Source organism: Dipodomys merriami, unplaced genomic scaffold, assembly GCF_024711535.1.
Source record: "Dipodomys merriami isolate MVZ:Mamm:240054 unplaced genomic scaffold, mDipMer1.0.p SCAF_18, whole genome shotgun sequence".
In the NCBI taxonomy this organism is placed as follows: Eukaryota; Metazoa; Chordata; class Mammalia; order Rodentia; family Heteromyidae; genus Dipodomys; species Dipodomys merriami.
In genome coordinates, this window is record NW_027203159.1 from 26,022,573 (window position 1) to 26,044,011 (window position 21,439).

A 21,439-nucleotide genomic window follows, 5' to 3' on the forward strand; every position below is an offset into this window, starting at 1 on the left:
CCCAAAAATACTTCTTTAGTTCTAGTAGTCATGTTCTAATAGTCTAGTTTATTGGTTTGTCTGTTGGATAAATATAGATGATGTGACTTCTTTTAAGAGTAATAATATAGACAATAAAGAAGCCTAGCTCTAGAATCAGACATTTTGAGTTCAAATTCCAGCTCTAAAACTTACAGATGTATGACATTATACAATTTACTTAAACTCACTGTGAGTCAGTTTCCTTCTATGGAAAATGGTATCAAGATAGTACCAGACTTTTTTAGCAGCTTTAATTGTTCAATGAATTATAAAATATAATGAGCTCAAAACATTTATTAAAACACATGAATATTCAATAAATATTGTTTAATTATTGTATGTGCCAGATACTTGGAAGGAGGTGAAAATAGGGAAAAAACACAATCGTCTCCTCTAAATGTTGTAAACCTTGTAAACCTTCTTATAATATGATTACAAAAATATTCCAGAGCCAGGTACCAGTGGCTCATCCCTGTAATCCTAGCTACTTAGGAGGCTGAGATCTTAAGATAGAGGTTGAAAGCCAGACCAGGCAGGAAAGTTCATGAGACTCTTATCTCCAATTAACTACCAGAAAACCAAAAGTGGTGCTGTGGCTCAAGTGGTAGACAACTCATCTTGAGCTGAAAAGCTCAGAATCAGCGCCCACCCAGATTTCAAGCCCCACAACCAAAAAAAAATTTTTCAACTAGGTCACTTGACAACAAGTAAAATGTTATGTTTGGTCATTATTTTTATCCTCTGTATCATTTAACTAGAATTTACTCTTACATTTTATAACTATGTCTTTATGCATGGATATATTTTAATGAAAATTAAGGTTTCAAAAATAGTATGAAACAATAAATTATATAGTGTGATCCTATCAACCAAATAGATGTAGTAATTATATAACATATTATTCTATTACCAAATTATAATATATCACAGGACTCCTAACATTCAGCTGGCCCACATGGCACCCAGGGTGCGAATTTGCCTGCAGTATCAGCCTCTGCTCAAACCTGCCCAAGATGGACAGTCACTGGCTTGGGCCATTTTGGCTCCAGAAATCACTGAGGATATTTTCCTTTTATGAAATAGCATCCTTTCTCCCTTCAGCACATACTTCTGTGTCATAGTTTCCCCTGTGTTCATCAGCAGTGTGTGCTGTCTGTCCCAGACATCATCTTCCAGACTTCCCAGTACCCTCAATCATAGTATTTCCAAACCACTGATTTGTACAGCCCCTCCCACCTGACATAGCCAACCTTTTCTGAGACGTGATGTCCAGGGCACAGGGCAAGACCCCTGCTGGCTTATATTAGAGGGCAAGACTATAGCAGCAATACATCTCAGGGCGTGGAGGTCAGCAGCCCAGGACAGCCTGAGCTTATCACCAATGAAAGCCTTCTCCACTTTGACTGCTTTGAGCAGTCCCTCCCAGTGTCATGATGCACTGCTTTCTTTTGAATCCAGTTCCCACCTTACCAATTTTAATTCATCATTCTGCACCCAGAAGTGGGTTCTTTCCTCCAAGAGTTAACTGACCCAGATTTGTGCCACCTATCTGAGAAGCATGCCATGGGCAAAGAATGTGATTAGGGCAGAACAAACGGGAAGCAGTACATTATTATAATAATTAAATTTACTTAGATCTTAACAAAGTGCTTTCATTTAGCAGGAGATAGTTTACTGGCTTCTCAGGAACATAGAAAAGACAACATTTGTTGAGTATTTTCTGTATGACAAGTCTTATATTATGTTCTCAGTTCTCCAGAAATCCTAGGGAGATGAAGATTCAGGAGGTTAAGTAACTTGACCAAAGTTCCAAAAGTGAATGAAAAGGTTGGGATTTTAACTTCTACATAGTCGTCTCTGACACACATGTCTTTACCTAATGTGCCAACCTCTCAGAGGGCACAGAGAGACTGGGGTATGTACTAAATCACAGCCTCCTAAGTTATTTCTCTAGGATTCAGATGTGCCTTCCCTTATGACTAACAGAAACAATTCAACCACCTAGGACTTACAGAGCCGGTCTAAAACATGCCCCATTGAATCTCCTACAGAACTGCAGGGAAAGCCTGGGGGAGATAAATGCGGGATCCAAACAGCATGGCTTTGTTAACAGTCGAGCAAACTGCCCAATTATAGAATTTTTAAAGAAGATCAATTCATTTCTGAAAAAAGCAGAAGTAATAAGCTATGTAGCTGAGGTGTTCAAGTCTCCGGATGAGATCTGAGCACAAACAATGGAATATCTATGAACAATGAAGAGGTGTACATAGAGCAACAGAAGTAGAGTACAGGCTTCTGATTCTTGGGCCACTTCCTTCACTGAAGGAAGCTACGACTCCCCATCCCCCCCCAACCATAATTCAAGATCATAGATAGTCTTCTTCAGCTCGAAGAACTTTTATGAATTTTTATATCATTTTATGAATTTTTATATCATTGTAATGCAATTGCTGGCCCTTAGTTCTCCATTTCTAGCATTAAGTTGGAAATATGTAACAGGAACTTTCTGGGGTTTAACGCTTCTGCCCAGCAGTATGAGGGGACCAAATGCCCACCATATACTAAGTGGAAGCTAATGGAAGGAGTCGCTGGAGCTCAGATGGTTGCCGAATTTGGGGTTTCCATCATCAGAGATCCGGGGCTTCCTGCCCAGCCAGAGGAGTTGGCAGCTTCTCAACAGCAAAGTCTCTGAAAGTGTCTCTTCCCTTAGAACACTGCCATCTTTAGCCAATCAGCCAAGGCTTGACAATTCAAGAAGGAAGTTTACCTGAAATATATGAATCACAGCCTGGAAATTCTTCTGTCAGTAATTCATGAACTTGATCTCTAGGCGATTGAATATTGTCACTTTAATGAAAAGGAAACTAATACAAAAAGGGAAAAGAATTCCACTAAGAGAAGGAAAATGGAAGGAAGGAAGAAGGAAGAAAAGCAGAGAGGGAAAGTGGGAGGAAAGGAAATGTTACTTATAAATATGCCTAAAAAGTTTTAATTTTAGGTCCTAGTATGAGAATTTTGAAACCTTTTTCTCTATTTTTCTCTTCCAGTCCCATCTTCCTTGAGCTACATATTTACAATGGATAAAGTTAGGAGCCAAAGTTGACTAGAGACATGTTCATTGTATGCTCTCTATATTCATTTCCATCTACCTTCTCTTTACCACTTGGTATGGCCAATTGCTTTCTTCGCAATTGAAATACTCTCTTTTATTCACAGGTTTACTATAGATAATTCCTTTTGTAGCAGGTGTAGACGTAGAAGCTTGTAATACCAACAATTCAGGAGTTAGGAGCAGTAAGATGGAGAGTTCAAGACTCCTTGAGGCAGTTAGAAAAAACTCTATCTGGAGAACAAAAACAAAAAGCAAAACAAAAAAAGCCAAGCACTTGCTTAGCAGATATGAAGCTCTTGGTTCTTTCCCCCAGTAATGGGGGAAAATAAATCCTCTGGCCCTATTCTTTTCTTTAACCATTACTTCCAGCCTATTGAAAATGTATACTAAGAACCCAAAGTAGCTGTTACTAAGGCTGAAATTGACACTGCAACCAGGTGCTGGGGGCTCCTGTTGATAATCCTAGCTAACACAGAATGGAGACCTGAGTGTCAAACTTGGAAGGCAGCCTGGGCAGACAAATCTGAGAGACTCCTATCTCCAATTAACCAGCAAAAAACCTGGTACTAGAGGCATGGCTCAGGTGGTAGGGTGTAGGGAGCCGAGGCGAGACTCCGCCCACTTGGTGCTTGGCGGGACGCCTGGGCTGTGCGCATGCACGAGCCAGGTAGAGTTCCCAGCCAATCCCATGACACCTGGTGATGGTGAAAGGCAGGCGACCAACAATAGAAAGACCCGCGTTCCGATTCTCATATATGAGCGGCTGTGTTTCGGGTGCACGCTCTCTCGCGCCCAACCTCTCCTACAACTAAAAGGCTCTCCAATAAAGCATGATCTGAGAAGACTCCTGGTGTGGTGGTCGCTTTTCCTCGCTGGTCGAGTAGACGGTCACTACAACTGGTGATGAAACCCGGGAACGAACCTGGGACGGGACCCGTGCGAGAGGCCGAATTGGAGCCAGAACTCAACACGCGGAGAGGAGACGTCGGTAAATATCCCCCGGTATGCTGTTCACTGTAGATTTAGATATTTATTGGTTGCTTGCATTACTTCTTCCTTTGTGGCTTGTCTTTTTGATGGTGAGCACTTGCCTCGAGGAGGGAGGGTTTGATTTAATCCAGGAAGGACGCAAAGTACTAACGCAGCATCAGGATAGTCTATCAGAGTCAGCATACAGTAAGGGGGAGGAAAATAGACCTAAAAGAAAAAGGGAAAAAAGAGAAAAGGATCCTAAAGAATTAAAGCAAGAGGGGCTGCAGCCCTCACAAAAGGAGAAGGGTTTCAGAGAGGAGGGGGTCTCAAGGAGACTCCCATGCCCTTCTTTAAAAGCAAACCGGTTCTCAGCCCTACATGTGGAAGGGCGGGACCAAGAATATAGTAATCTTGTGAGTGACTCAGAGAAAGAAATGTTAGAGGAGGAGGGAGAGCAGCTTGATCCAGCTGATAGTGAAGAGTTAGAAGAGGCTGCGGCGGAGCACGAGGCAGACAGATATGGAGGGTGGCGCCCCCTAGGGGTGGGAGTACCGCAGCAGCCAGGGAGAGGAAACCGAGCTGCCCCTCACCCGTCGGCCCCCCCGCCGTGCCCGCCTGCAGGGAAGAGTCACTTTATAAAAGGCAGCACCTGGTCGCCATTAGCGGCCGCCTTTCCAGTTTTTGAAAATCCCATTACTAATGAGAGAATTCTTGAGCCGGTTTCCTACTTCCAGCTTAAGGATTTAGTTGAGGCAGTCCGGACTTATGGAGTGACGGCCAATTATACCACTGCCTTGCTTCAAAGGCTAACTATTAATGCTATGATTCTGTGGGAGCAAAAACTGTTCAATATTTTCCTGAATTAGTGGCTAAACAGGCAATTTTGATCTGAGAAAAATAAAAATAAAAATAAAAAAATAAAAATAAAAAAATAAAAAAAAAGAAGGCAATTTTGGGTATAAAGTGTTGTTTGATGCACTTTGCAAAAATTCCAGATAAATTAATTATTCCATACACCCGTGAACAAGTTGAAATTTTAGCAGCCACAATGGATATGTGGGCAATTCTTGTTTGCTCATTTCCAAATGTAATTGATAATCATTATCCTAAGCATCCTCTGCTTGCCATAGTTAACAAAAATTTAGTGTATTTTCCTGTTGTCACTTCAAAGGAGCCCTTGGCTGATACTCTAACCATCTTTACGGATGGATCAAAATCTGGACAAGGTGCCTTTTTTGTTCAAGGACACAAACAGCCGGTAGTCTTTAATTTTCGGCCGAATGTCCCACAGGCTGTTGAATGTTTAATTGTGCTTGAAGTTTTTAAAAGATTTGATCAACCTTTTAATTTATTTTCTGATTCATTATATGTTGTAAATGCCGTTGTTTCTCTTGAAGTTGCTGCTTCAGTTAAGCAGGCCAGTACAATTTCTAATGTTTTGTTACAGATTCAATCCCTTATCTTAAACAGAAAACATCCTTTTTATATTGGACATATTCATGCCCACTCTATGTTGCCGGGCCAGATGGCAAAGTGTAATGATTTGGTGGACCAGGCAACTCGGGCTATGGCTCTGGTTGCTGCTGATCCTGTAGAATTGGCAAAAGACTTTCATAGATTGTATCATGTACCTGCTAATACCCTTAGGAAAAGATATAATTTGTCCAGGCATGTGGCAAGAGATATTGTTAAAGCCTGTAAATCTTGTGTTACCTTTCTTCGTCCTCCCCATGTGGAGGTAAACCCCAGGGGGTTGAGACCAAATGCCCTATGGCAAATGGATGTTACTCATCTGACGGAATTTGGTAAGTTGAAATATTTACATGTGTCTGTGGACACCTTTTCTGGTGTCATTCATGCCACACCTCTGGCAGGAGAAAAGGTGTCTCACGTCAGAATACACTGCTTAGAAGCTTGGGCAGCTTGGGGAAAGCCCCTTAGACTTAAGACGGATAATGGCCCTGCTTATACTTCCCATGGTTTTCGCGCCTTTTGCGCACAAATGCAGGTTGCCCACACCACCGGATTGCCCTACAATCCTCAAGGACAAGGTGTAGTGGAAAGAGCTAATCGAAGCATAAAAGAAATGCTTCAAAAACAAAAAGGGGGAGTTGCTGAGTCCGCGTCCCCCAGGGAAAGACTTTCTCTTGCGCTCTTTACCCTTAATTTTTTAATTCTAAATGACAACGATCAGTCTGCCGCAGATCGGCATATGACAAGAGACTCCATGGATACTAAAGACATGGTTATGTGGAAGGATGTTATTAATAATAAATGGTATGGACCGGATCCGGTAATAACGAGATCCAGGGGAGCCATTTGTGTTTTTCCACAGAGTCAAGAAGTACCTCACTGGGTGCCAATGAGACTGACCAGGCCGGTGGAGACTGCAGAAGAACCCCATCTTGAAGATGCCATCCACTCAGCTGATCTTCCTGCTGTTAGCAACAGTGCTAATAGCAATCCCTGTGATAGCTAAACCGATGATGCTGTGGGCTGCTACAATTTACTGACTGGATTGCCTCTGCGGTGTCCTTTTCCAAAGAGCAGGTGGGAGTCGGAATGTTTTTAGCCTGCTGCTTGGGAGGATGCGTGGTCTGCCTATGGTTGGTCTGTCGCCTTCTAGCACAAACCAGAAGGGACAAGGTTGTTATCTTGCAAGCATTAGCCGCTTTGGAGAGTGGATCCTCACCCCAGATTTGGCTGTCGGCCCTAAGAGGCAGTTAAGCCTTACCATTCTGCATAGCCTTAGCACCCCGAGGGATCAGGGGATCCCATTGCACCGGGACAGGTATGCAATTTGCAATTTGGGACAGGGTGCAAGGCAAGTGCACTGCACTTGAGGAGATGGTTCTCATCTCCTCAAGAAGAGCATGCTGGGTTGCAAGTGGGTTGATGCCCAAGATCCCACCTCTGCAAAAAAGGCATCGGACGGGCCTGGTCATCACTGGGGAAGGCGCGCCCCTCAGGCGAAGGCCAGTGCAAGGTCCTTTCATTAATGTCTTAGACAGAGGCCCAACCTCTACTCTTACCTGTTGCCATAAAACAAAGAAGGGGGAACTGTAGGAAGCCGAGGCGAGACTCCGCCCACTTGGTGCTTGGCGGGACGCCTGGGCTGTGCGCGTGCACAAGTCAGGTAGAGTTCCCAGCCAATCCCATGACACCTGGTGACGGTGAAAGGCAGGCGACCAACAATAGAAAGACCCGCGTTCCGATTCTCATATATAAGCGGCTGTGTTTCGGGTGCACGCTCTCTCGCGCCCAAGCTCTCCTACAACTAAAAGGCTCTCCAATAAAGCGTGATCTGAGAAGACTCCTGGTGTGGTGGTTGTTTTTCCTCGCTAGTCGAGTAGACGGTCACTACAGTAGGGTACCAGTGGTGAGGGGAGAAACCTACAAATCTGGCCCCTGCCCTGTGCTAACATCTCTCCACTTTAACGGGTCCAATGCTCAGCTCTTGTCCTCTTTAGGGACCATACCATTTGAATTTCCTGACTTGCCCCATCTCTTTCACACCCTTAAGTCTGAGGAATCTCATCTGTTTTGTTCATGAAGAATTGTGGACATTTTGTAAATATTTATCTGAGGGAAGTGGAGAAGATGGAGAGGAAGGAAGGACATGGGAAGGGATGGAGAGAAGGAGAAGAGGGAATCACATTTAGCTGTTCATGTATGCATTGAATAATTCTTGTAACCTCTCCTAAACCAGGCATTAAAGGAGGTGCAAGCTGGCAGCCATGAGCTCCCAGAAGAGGCTGGTTATGAGTGAATAGGAAGTAATTGTAATCCTCCCGTCACAAGTAAGTTTCATATATGTGTGATCATAAAAGCAGATGATACTTGGTCTGATTCAACTAATTCCTCATTGTCATTATTCAAAAGTAAAGCAGCTTCTTTCTCACCGATGTGATCCTCAAGAGTTGGATGAAGTGATCTGAGGTGAAAACTTAGAATATAATAAAAAATCCTTTTCCTGACCTTCTAGGCCTCACCTGACCTCGGCTTTCCTGACCCATCATATTACCTTCTCAACATATGCCTTTTGTTCTAGAAACTTCCTTAGCCATCCTGCCAGCCTGAAACTGTCTTCCTTGTCGTGGGATACACTGGTGAGTTTAGACAGATAGGTGGTAGCCTAGGCTGCCACAAAGTCAAGCTAACACACTGAATTCTCCATCCACTGTCAGCCATTGTGTAACTGAATAGATTTGCGTAATGACTCTGTGCTTCCCTTTTTGCTTCTGTAAAAATGTGGACAATGAAGGATTCCTTTGAGAATGAAACATTCTCAAACACAGCCCTTGTCTGTGGTCTACAGGGGACATTCCAGAGGTGCTGGCCATTCTCCCCATTGCTTCATTGAGCCAATCACTCAGCTCAGGTATCCCAACCTCATGAAGCTAGCCTGCCTCTTTTGAAGTTCTGCTTTTTTTTAATTGTGAAAATACTGTACAGAGGGGTACAATTACATGGGCAAGATAATGAGTACATTTCTTATCAAGCATTGTACCCTCCTCCTTTGTTTCCCCTTCCCATCTCTTCCCATTCTCCATCTGCCCTCCCCCCAATTCTCCACCCCTACCCCCCCCTTCGTCCCCGCACAAAAGTTGTGAAGTTCGTTTTGGACATAAAGACTTGTACATCTAATTGTTGCAATGGGTCCACCTTTATCCCTATTTAAACAATTTGTTTTTTCCCTTTGCCTCCACAAATTATAACAACATCAAATATTGTGGGGGAGGGACATAAAAAGCAACAAAGAAATAATCTTATAAATGCATTAGAAACAATCACATGAAAGAAAATAACATTTGAATACATATCTTAGGGTTCATTTCCCTAACATCACCTTATCTGACCTTTTCTGCTTGACTCAGACATATACTAGTTATTGCAAATAAGGGAAACCATGGGACCTATGTTTGTTTGGGCCTTACTTACTTCACTTAATATAATTTTTTCCAAGTCTTTCCATTTCCTAACAAATGGGGAAATGTCATTCTTTCTGATGGAGGGATAGAATTCTATTGTGTATATATACCACATTTTCTTGATCCATTCATCTACTGAGGGGCATCTGGGCTGGTTTCATATCTTAGCTATAGTAAATAAGTCTGCAATAAGTACAATTGTGCTGTTAGCTTTATTGTCGTTTTGTTTGTGAACATTTGGGTAAATGCCCAAAAATCGGATTGCTGGGTTGTAGGGGATCTCTATGTGGAGTCTTTTGCGGACCTCCATACTGCTTTCCAAAGTGGTTGAACAAGCTTATACTCCCACCAACAATGCAGAAGGGTTCCCTTCTGTCCACATCCCCTCCAGCATCCATTGTTATTAGAGTTCTTGATTATAGCCATTCTAACCTTGGGTGAGGTGGTACCTCAAGATGAATAGAAAGGCGACGGATTGGGAGAAGATCTTCACTAGCCATACAATGGAAAGGGTCTCATATCTAAAATACACCTGAACTCAAAAAATTAAATCTTCCAACAACAAACTTCAAAGATTCAATTGCCCAATAAATAAGTGAGTTAAAAACTTAAAGATAAACTTCTCTAAAGAGGAAGGAAGGATGGCCAACAGACACATGAAGAAATGCTCAACCTCCCTAGCCATAAAAGAAATGCAAATCTGTTCTGATTTGTGTCTTTACCATTTCCAATAGGAGCTCTCCCTAATTAAATTATAAGCTTCTTGAAGGGGAAATCAGTTTTACTAGCACAAAACAAGTTCTTAAAAAATCCTTGATTGATTAGCAGCAGGTATTATAGATCTGAGTGTACAATTCATGCTTCTCTATTGCTTCAACTTCATGTTAAATATGTCTGTAATCTTATAAAAATGCTAGACTTCCAAATTTAACCAAAATCTTAGTCGTAATGAGCAGCACTTAGGAAAGGGCAATTAGCAGATTCCCAGAAGAACTGGAAATAGTAAATCTCTAATGGCATCCTCAAGGTTTTGCTTTTTGCTCTGACAAATTAAGTAATTTAATAATAGAGGCAGCATGAACCAGAAGACTGGAAGATTCAGAGGCAGAGAAACTGTGGTTTGATCTCTGTACCTCCAACATATGGCACTAGACCCAAGGGTCTGTGCAGTTCATCTGCTGAGAGAAAGCTCCCGTGCCCTTAGTGTTTGTCATGGCAACTCTATCTGTCTTGCCCGATGCTGACCCTTCAAATTTTGTGCTCCCCAAATGGGAAATCAATTTATTGATTAATTTTTCAATTCATTAATTAGTTATTCGATTTTAATATTTATTTATTATAATAAATTAAAATTTTTTCCTGGTATGTTTTGTAAAGCATAATTTTGGGCAGTACTTTGCTGAGAATTAAATATCTCCTCTAGAAAATATTTACAGTACCTTCTCCTTCTCAGTTGCTATGAAATGTAGTCGAACCATTTTTTTTCTGCCAAGAACCATTTGGATATTTATAATAATATTTATGGACTATATAAAATCAATGCAAACAGACAGGCCCAGACCCATTGGCTAACATAGCAGAAATACATGTATCTATTCCATCATATACCAAATGATTGTGCAGGCCCAGTGTTTCTGACCCCTGGTCTAAAGCCTAATAAAAGTTAGGAATGTGATTCCAAGATAAGCTCCTCTCTAGCAAATCTGAGATTTAGGGTTCAATGCTCAGCATTATTTTAAATCATATTGAGAACTGGCATGGTGTAGGTCAGTGATAGAGTGATTACTCAGCATCATGAGGCCCTGGGTAGGATTCCCAGAATCCACTTTCCCTGGCACAAACAACTCCTCACCCTTTCAAAAATTAAAGCCTAATAAAATCTTGCAATTTAAAGCATATAATCTCTAGAAGTTTAAAACTCTTAATAGATTTATCCATATTTCTTTAACTCTCCTGTGAAACAATAACTAGGCACTTATAAAACTACTATTTCTCTAAGACTCTAGTATATTCCAATTCAGGCTGGACTATTCAGGTTTTTTTAGGATTCCTGTTTCTCCTTGAACTTGCCAACATATCACTGAAATACTGGTTTCTAACTAGTTCATTTTAAGCAGAAACTCCTGTCTTAGATACATCTAAATCCGGGAGTGTTGCTTTAAGAAAGTACTCATGTGATTAGCTAACACATAAACCACAGGAACATGTTTCTCAGAATTCCAAGTCTGGGAAATCCAAGATCCAGGCACCGGCAGTTCCAGTGTCTGAAGGCTGCTGTTCAGCTTCCAAGATGGCGCCTTATAACTGAAGTGAACATCATTGGTCTCATACTGTGGAAGGAACACAAAGAGTTTTCAACCATGAGCCCTCTGGTTAGAGTGAAAATTTCTTTCATGAGTCCCTTCCTGGAGCCCTACCTCTTAACACTTTGTCATTGGGAACTAAACTTCAACATAGATACTGAAGTCAGAATTGATTTGCATATTTGGACCAGAGCCATCTAAGATTCAGACTTCCTTGTCTCTTCTGACCTTTGATCCCACTCTACAGTTTGGGGAAAATGCAGGAAGACCCAGGGCTTTTAAATAAGATCATTTTGCTTATAACTCACTATATTAATATTTACAGCTATTGCATTGTGACAGCAGCCAAGCACATAGGCTCGAGCTGTGCCTCACACATATCCATCACTCTGCATTGAAGGCATGCAGAGGCAAACCTGAATCAAGACATGGAAAGCGGGAAACTGGGGCCCAGGTTTCATTATAGAGAGTCAATAGGGAGATTACCAAAGCTAGCTGATGGAAATACCATGCACTTAGTACCTACCCTGGGACTGGTAGGACCAGGAAATAAAAGACCCTCTGCCTGCTGCACTTAGCCTATCCCATGAAATCCAATTTATTTTGTGAAAGGACCTAAGGCATCTAGCCATTCGAATGACTGGTTTGGTGCATAATGAACTCCCAAACTTATTAACAAATTTGTATAGACTGAATGTTGATTTATTGCAAATGTCACTCCAGCCCTTGCCCATTTATTCTTCAATCTAATATGTGCTAAATACGCTGTTCCTAAAAGCCTGTTTCTTTCCCTCTGATGGGATTCGGACCAAATTTTCCCTCCAGCAGGTAGGAAAAGGAACCACTGAGAGCCAGTCTGGTGAGAGAACAGTGGTTAGGAATTGGGGGGGAGGGCTTCTCAAGGGGGCCTCTGGTGATATCTGGAGACAGCTATCGTCCTCACAGCTGGGAACACTAATGGCATCTAGTGGACAGAAGCAAGGAAGCAGCAGAAGTTCACAAACAGGACCCGCAGACTCAAGGTCAATGCCAGGGTGGGAAGCCTGAGTCTGTCTCCCATATCTGTACGTCCAGAGGCTTGCTGGGGAAGGCTGCAGGCTGCTCGGGCCTCACTGTCTCATGGTGAAAGTGAGTGAATCTTGGGAGCCTCACAGGACCTGAGTTGCTTTAAAAGGTAAACAGCAGCACTGTTTTCTGTGTAGAACATGCTTCATGCTTCCTAGATATTATCAAAAAGATAATAAACATAACTAAGAACAAGATTAAAAGCTCCCTTCAGTTTTGCCGACCAAGCTTTGCCAACCAAGCTGGAGGTCAGTGCAAGTCAATTGTAGATATTCAGAGAATGACCCTGTTCTAAAATCAGAAGAATTCTTTGCATTCAAATCTCGCTCTGATCTTATATGCCAACCCTGTGCCAGCAGAGAAAGTGACATAGACCATGTTGAGTAACAATGAAAGAGACCGCTAGTTTGCCATCTGTTGGGGATGTGGTTTTTGACATAATGGCAGAATGGTGAATGTGCCATGGGGTCATACGTTGAAACTGATGCAAGTCCATATGTGATAGGCTCATTTTCCCTAACCTCGGAGATGAGGTCTGAGGGAGGCTGAGGCCAGCACACTGGAGCTGATGAACAATTAATCATGAACTTTTACCCACACTCAGTCTTTCACGGATGCATTTTGCATGGGAGTGAGGAGCTCAAATGGAATCCTCCCAAGTATGCATGTTCCTATTGATAGGTGCTTTGAATTTGATCCTAAATTCAAGGCCAGTCCAATCAGTTATCCTGTGCTCATGAGAACAGTTAGCTTTATTTTCCACCACCCTCAGTGTCTCCAGTTCAAACTCATTTACAACTTTAAAGTCATTTTTAAATCCGGGTGTTAGTTGTGAATCAGAAGAATCATCTGTCTTCTGTACACATAGAGAAACTTGCTGGACAGCCTCTGTGAATTTTGCCTCTAGAATTCACTCACAAAACCAAAATCACTTTCAAGCTTAAAAAGATACGGGGAGTGCAAATATCTGTGCAATGCTAGAATGCAAGATGAAATTCATGTCTGTGGAAACGCTCTGACCATCAAATGTGAAATATACCACACAGCTACCAAAAACCTAAGATAAATGCTTCAAGTGCTTATGGAAGCCAAATTATAAACCTGTTATAAGACTCCTTTTGCTTTAATATCAAAAAGTTGTGGAGAAACTCTAGGAAGCCATCCTAACAATTCAATTAACGTTTATGTAACAATAAAGACCTAGAAACCATACCAGAATTGGGGTCATTAGTCACATGCTAGCTTCACTGGAAAAACAAGCCCAGTACTCAAAGTTGAATAACTTGAAAATCAGATTAACTTCCAGGGAATTCATAGTAGCACAGAAAGCATTGTTTGTGTTCTTCTTCTCCTACAACATTTAGCCACAGTCTTCTTCTCTAAAATATACACAATTATATAGAAAAATGGGTGTGAAACATCTAATTGTCTAGCTTGAGCTCTGATAAACACATATTCTATCACTTGAACCATTCTACCTGCCTTTTGTTATATTGGTTGGCTATTTTCAAGGTAGTCAACTTTATACCCACATCAGGCTGGACTTTAGACCTTTCATTTGTGCTTACTACTACTATGCTCAACTGTGGAGATTCACAAACTTTAATTTATCCTCTGTTTGGCCTCGGAGTACCATCCACCCCCCTCCCCAGTACCTAGGATTAAAGGCTGGAACCACTGTACCCAGCTCTTGAAAATGCTCTTTAAATAGCCAGTAAGGAATTTGAAAGTGAAAATATCATACCATGTACAGCATGACTATTTGAGCCATAGAACCTTGAATTTGGCATTTGATATGAATCTAGTTGAATTACAATAGTTAAATTCTTTGATATTTGACCTGTGTCATCTGTTTCAATATGGTTTCCAAACATGGATAGCATGATTGTTTATTTAATTAATTCAATTCAAAGAAAGCATTTCTTCGGAATTTTGTAGTTTTTACTTTAAGGGATTATTGAATCCACCATTGGAAATTAATAGATGATTAACTCCTCCCCCACTCTCATGAATATATTTATTCTCCATGAATTTTCTAAAGTAATGCTAACAAACTGGAATCTTTTTTTTTCTTTTGTTCTCCTCTCTCTCCCACTTACCCTCTCTTTCCTTTCTTTTCTTCCCTCCTAAATGTTCCTTCTTTATTTGAAAGTATACTCAAATCAACTTTTTAAAAAGAAGAGGAAATAGTTTCTCTAGCACCAGGGCACACTGTGCTGAGTCAGAATCATTCTAGGACAAACCAATAAAGATTAAGGAACTGCTGGGCCCTTGTGGCTCACTCCTGTCATCCTAGCTACTCAGGAGGTTGAGCTTTGAATATCATGGTTCAAAGAGAACAGTAAGAGTTTATCTCCAAATCCATGATAAAATGACAGCTGTCTTTGCCGTTTATGTTACTATACTTTCTCCCTAGCCTATTTTAGAGCCAAATATTCCTTTCAGGATCCTTCCTGATGGCTTCTGGTAACTTGGGGCACTGGGCTGAAGAAAGGTAAAGGCCATTTCCTTAAGAAAGGCTAACAGCAAGTGGGAGGTTGTGCAGGGTTTCTGGAGAAAAATTATATGAATTTAATTGGATGAGTGTTTTTTTTAACAAAACATACCCTATGACTCTTGGATAGTATGTATGTTTTTTTTTCTGCAATTACATAGTCACATTTCAAGCCAAACTATTGCTTGTAGTTATGAAGGAAGAAGTTCGCTTTTTTTTAGTCATTATATATTGTTTTCTTTTCATTTCACATAAGTGAGTTCCAGATGAAAGTTGAATTTCTGTTGCCTATTGTTGTGACAGTATGTGATTGTGTCCCCAAACTTTGAGGCTAAGATGTGCTCAACCATAATGTCTAGGAGAAATAGATATTTATTTTAGGTGCAAGATGAGATTTGAGTTCAGGCCCTATGATATCATATTTTACTTTGAGCAAGATATAAGAAAGTATATTGAAGACACTAAACTATTTCCCTAAAATAATTAACGAATTAGAAAAAAATAATTACAAACAAATGGTTGTAAAACCTCAAGGAGAAAATAAAAACTTATGCCATTTTTGACATGTTTTTTTCACTTCAACTGACACAATTCATGTAGCAGGATGGAAAGGATTTTAAAGATTTGCACTTGCAAGGAAGAAAGTATTGAACAAATTATTTGGTATATAAACATGACAGAAAAAGATATCATCATTGAAATGAGATTTATGCATGATAGAAAGCAAAACTGAAGGAGCTCTTTTTACTAAACTCAGATATTCTAAGAGAAAGGGCATTGCCATGTTACTGAGAAATGTTGACTACATCATCAGAGAGATAGTACCTCCAGCATAGTAAAGATCTAAAAGGCCTACATTTTGTTGGACTTCTGCTACAAATGAGGCTTACCTATAACTTCCTCAGACTTTTATTTCCATCAAAGTTAGTATTTGCTTATTGGTTTGAATTCATGGAACTCATTGGTGAATATTGTACTCACAATATTCAGTTTATTTTCAATATTGTAGCATGTACTAGTTTATGTTCTTTATTTCTTTCTTGGTTCTAAATAATATACATTGTACTCCATTTCACTGCAAACCTGAAAGTTCAGCTTGATTCTAAGCAAGCAATGTCTCATACAGAAAAAAAAACAAACATTTGAGCATTTTATATTCTGATGACTGAAGTTTATAGAACATTTCTAGATTATGGATTACAGCATTAAACAACTGACAATTACTCCACAAAATTATCAATCATCCACTGTGGCCCAATCGACCTCTGAAGGTACCTTTACCGATATCATGTCATTTACCCAAAATATACATGGTTTACAACTTGACTAACAGCTAGCAAATATGACTTAACAAGTCCTGATAAAAGATTTAAAGTAAAAACATGAGGAAAGAGAGGGAATATTGAGGTTCATATTGTGAGATTTCAATTGTGGTTTCATAGGTAGAAAATATCTTGACTTCAGTGTGTAGTTGCTTGGAGTTTTACTAAATAGAGTAAAGATTGTAGGACAATTAATTTGTCAGAAGCTCAGCCACTGAATTTTAGAGAAATGGAGTACAATGTACATTATTTAGAACCAAGAAAAAAATAAAGAACATAAACTAGTACATGCTACAATATTGAAAATAAACTGAAGCTATTGGATATGTGCCAATATAAACTAGATTCACCAAGCATAACAAGTAACTTACACTCTGGAGAAAGAAGGGATGACATCAAGCAGGTATGTCAACTGCTGTTGTCCTTTGCTTTCAGAATGCCTTTGGAATGAGGCTTCAGTTTCTCTATCATTGATATAACCATAATTTCTTTTTCAAGATTATTCAGTTATTGAACACCAGCTCATATTGTGGCACGTGAATAGCTCCCAGAAAGAACAAATTTCAAAAGTGAAGATCCCACAGCATGCCCTATCTTGTTCTTTTTACACTTCCTGAGAACTGTGCTGTGGTTTGGTAGAATTGAACTGTGTGTGGAATTCTTACCCTTTTTAACTCACATATATAAAGATCCTACTATTAAAAAAGCTGGAAGTGGCAGTGTGTCTTAAAGGGTAGAGCACTAACCTTGAGTGGAATAGCTGATGGACAGTGCCCAGGCCCAGAGTTCAGGCCCCACTTCCGGCACACACACACACACACACACACACACACACACACACACACGCACACACACACAAAGATCTTACGGCTTATATCTGTTTGCTTGTGCCTACCCATCATCTAGGTTTGATTGGCACACTCATTGAATATGCACTTTTCTTTTTTTGTGAATATGAATAGGAAATCAGAAATTTGGATATTAAATATTAGGTCCAAATTAAGGTGATTCTATGGCAGTAGAAGACCCTTCCTCAAATGACCCCTCAAAATTCTTGATTGCCTACTGAAGACATGTACTCAAATGAAGAAGCCTTTACTAATATCATGTCATTTATCCAATCTTACATACCAGCAGTCATTATTTCAGAGCTTCTTAAAGAGGATTTGAAGGATGAATGTGGAGATAGTGAGAGATAGTAAAAGTTGTGAAATATTAAATTTTTTCCAACCGTGTGTAAATGTACATGCTTAAATAATTGTCTTCAAAAACGGAATATTACTTCAGAAAGTTTTTACTGTGTAGATATGAAATAGGCTGTAGAAATTATGTCTAACTTTATGAAAAAAGAAGCAAATGACACATACTTTTAGAGGTAAATCTGTTCTTTAAATGCAGTTGTTAAAAATGAAAACCACTGTCTTCTACAAATTCTTACTTCCATGCATGAATCCAGTTCAAGTCAAAAGAAGAATTCCCTACATGATTTTTTGCTATACAATTTTGAAAATTTTCATTTCCCTTCCTAACTGATATCTGGGTTTTCTCTTCAGGTGCATGCAACATGAAAGTTGAAAGGAAAACTTTCATGCAAATCTTCTATTTGGAAATGAAGCAAAATTTCTTCAGTGTTGTTTCAATACCTCAGCATGATTTCAAATTTACTATTTGGTATTATATATTCAAAGAGTAAGAATTTCCAAGTGCTGGTGGCTCTTGGCCTCTAATCCTAGCTACTAAGGAGGCTGAGATCTGAGGATCATGATTCAAAGCCAGCCTGAGAAGGAATGTCCCTGGTATTTTTTTTATGTTTTTTATTATTTTTAATTACAAATGAGGAGGTGTCATTCTTTCTGATGGAGGCAGAGAATTCCATTATATACACATTTTCTTTCAGAGGTCCAATTCAAGCTTTATTTTCTTTTTTTTTAATTTTAAATTTAATTTTATTTTATTTGAGAACATAGTGTACGGAGGGATTAAAATTACATGGGCAGGATAATGCATATATTTCTTACCAAGCATTGCAGGCTCCTCCTTTGTTTACCCTTCACCTCCCTTCCCAGCCTCCCCCCTCTCCCCCAACCAATCATACCCCCCACTCCTCCCCCAACACCGACATTGTAAAGCCGGTTTTGACATGACATTTTGTACTTCTCATTATTGCAACAGGTCCACCTGAATCCTTAAACGATTTGTTTGTCCCCATCTCCTCCACATGTTATACTGACATCAAATATAGTGAAAGCGGGGGTTACACTGTGGGGGAGGGACATACAAAGCAACAAAGAAATAATCTTATAAATGCGTTAGAAACACATGCCTGAAAGAAACGAAAACATTAAAATACATATTTAAGGTTTCATTTTCCTAACATCACATTATCTGACCTTTTCTGCTTGACTCATACCTATACTAGATATTACAAATAAGGGAAACCATGGGACCTATGTTTCTTTGGGCCTGGCTTACTTCACTTAATATAATTTTTCCAAACCTTTCCATTTCCTAACAAATGGGGAAATGTCATTCTTTCTGATGGAGGCATACAATTCCATTGTATATATATACCACATTTTCTTGATCCATTCATCTACTGAGGGGCATCAGGATTGGTTCCATATCTTAGCTATGGTAAATAATGCTGCAATAAACATAGTTGTGCTGGTAGCTTTAGTGTGGTCTTGTTTGTAAACATTTGGGTAAATGCCCAAAAGTGGGATTGCTGGATCATAGGGGAGATCTATTTGAAGTCTTTTGAGGAACCTCCATACTGCTTTCCAAAGTGGTTGAACAAGTTTACATTCCCACCAACAATGAAGTAAGGTTCCTTTCTGTCCACATCCCCTCCAGCATCTGTTGTTGTTAGAGTTCTTGATTTTTGCTGTTCTAACTGGAGTGAGGTGATATCTCAATGTTGTTTTGATTTGCATTTCTTTTATGGCTAGGGATGTTGAACATTTCTTCATGTGTCTATTGGCCATCCTTCTTTCTTCTTCAGAGAAGCTTCTCTTTAAGTCTTTTGCCCACTTATTTATTGGGCAGTTGTTTCTTCGAGGATTTGTTGTTGGGGGATTTAATTTTTTGAGTTCCAAGTATATTTTAGATATGAGACCCTTGTCCGTTGTATGGCTAGTAAAGCTCTTCTCCCAATCGGTGGGCTTTCTATTGATCTTGCTAACTATGTCATTTGCCCTGCAGAAGCTCTGCAACCTTATGCAATCCCGTTTGTCCAACCTTTCTTTGATTTGTTGTGCTTCCCGGTCTCTATTCAGAAAATTTCGGCCTGAGCCAAGGAGACCTAGGGTTTCTCCTATTCCATCCTGTAATGTTTTTAGAGTGTCTGCTTTGAGTTCAAGGTCTTTGATCCATTTGGAGTTGATTCTGGTGCAGGGTGATATATAAGGATCTAGCTTTAGTTTTCTACATGTACTTAACTAATTTTGCCAGCACCATTTACTGGAGAGGCTTTATTTCTTCCACTCTATTGTTTTAGCTCCTTTATCGAAGATGAGATTGCTATAGATCTGTAGGTTCATTTCTGGGTTTTCAATTCTATTCCATTGGTGCTGAGGTCTGTTCTTATGCCAATACCAAGCTGTTTTGATTACTATGGCTTTATAGTAGAGTTTGAAATTTGGTATTGATATTCCTCCAGCAGTGTTCTTTCTGTTGAGGAGCGTTTTTGCTATTCAGGGTCTTTTATTGTTCCATATGAATTTTTGGATTACCGCTTCTATTTCCTTGAAGAATGAGGGTGGAATTTTGATAGGTATCGCGTTGAATTTGTAGATAGCCTTGGGAAGTATTGCCATTTTCACGATGTTAATCTTGCCAATCTAGGAGCATGGGAGGTTTTGCCATTTTTTAAGTTCTTTGTTGATTTCCTTTTTCAAGATTTTAAAGTTTTCATCATAGAAGTCCTTCACTTCTTTAGTTAAGTTAATTCCTAGGTATTTTATTTTTTGTGGAGCTATTACAAATGTAGTTGCTTTCCTAATTTCATCCACACTTATCTCATTGTTGGCATACAGAAAAGCCATTGATTTTTGGGGGTTAATTTTATAACCTGCTACTTTGCCAAAGTTTTGAATCAGCTCGAGTAATTTGGGAGTGGAGTCTATGGGATTCTTTAAATACAAGATCATGTCATCTGCAAAGAGGTAGAGTTTTACTTCTTCTTTACCTATTTGGATCGCTTTTATGTTTGCATCTTGTCTTATTGCTGTAACTAGGCATTCTAATACTAGATTGAAGAGAAGTGGAGAGAGTGGGCATCCTTGTCTTGTTCCTGAGTTAAGAGGAAATGGCTTTAGTTTTTCATCATTGAGTATAATGCTGGCTGTAGGCTTGTCATATACAGCCTTTATTGTATTGAGGAATGTTCCATGGATTCCTAATTTATCCAAAACCTTCATCATAAAGGGGTGTTCGATCTTGTCGAATGCTTTTTGTGCATCTTTTGAGATAACCGTGTTTTTCTTATTCTTGCTCCTGTTGATGTGATGAATAATATTAATTGATTTGTGTATATTGAACCAGCTTTGCATCCCTGAAATGAATCCTGTTTGATCATGGTTTATGATTTTTTGGATGAAATGTTGAAGTCGATTGGCCAAAATTTTGTTGAGAAGTTTTGCATCAATGTTCATCAAAGAAATGGGTCAATAGTTCTCTTTCTTAGATGAGTCCCTGCCTGGTTTTGGGAGGAGGGTTATGATGGCTTCATAGAATGTGTTTGGTAGTGAGCTTTCTCTTTCAATTTCATTGAAGATTTGGAGGAGTATTGGTGTGAGCTCTGCTTTGAAGGCCTTGTAAAATTCTGCTTTAAAACCATCTGTTCCTGGACTTTTCTTAGCTGGGAGGTCTCTTATTGCTGTTTCTATTTAAATGCTTGATATGGGCCTGTTGAGCTGGTTTAACTCATCTTGGTTTAGTTTTGGCATGTCAATATTTGCTAGGAAAAGGTCCATTTCTGTCACGTTCTCAAACTTACAAGCATAAAGTTTTGAGAAGTATTCCCTTATAATGTTCTGAATCTTGGTTGTTTCCATCGTGATGTTTCATTCTCATCTCTGAGTTTATTAATTTGGGTGTGTTCTCTCCTTTTTCTGATAAGGTTTGCTAAGGGTCTGTCAATTTTAAGTTTTTCGAAGAACCAACTCTTTGTTTTGTTGATTCTTTCTATAGTTTTTTTGGATTCTAATTCATTTAATTCT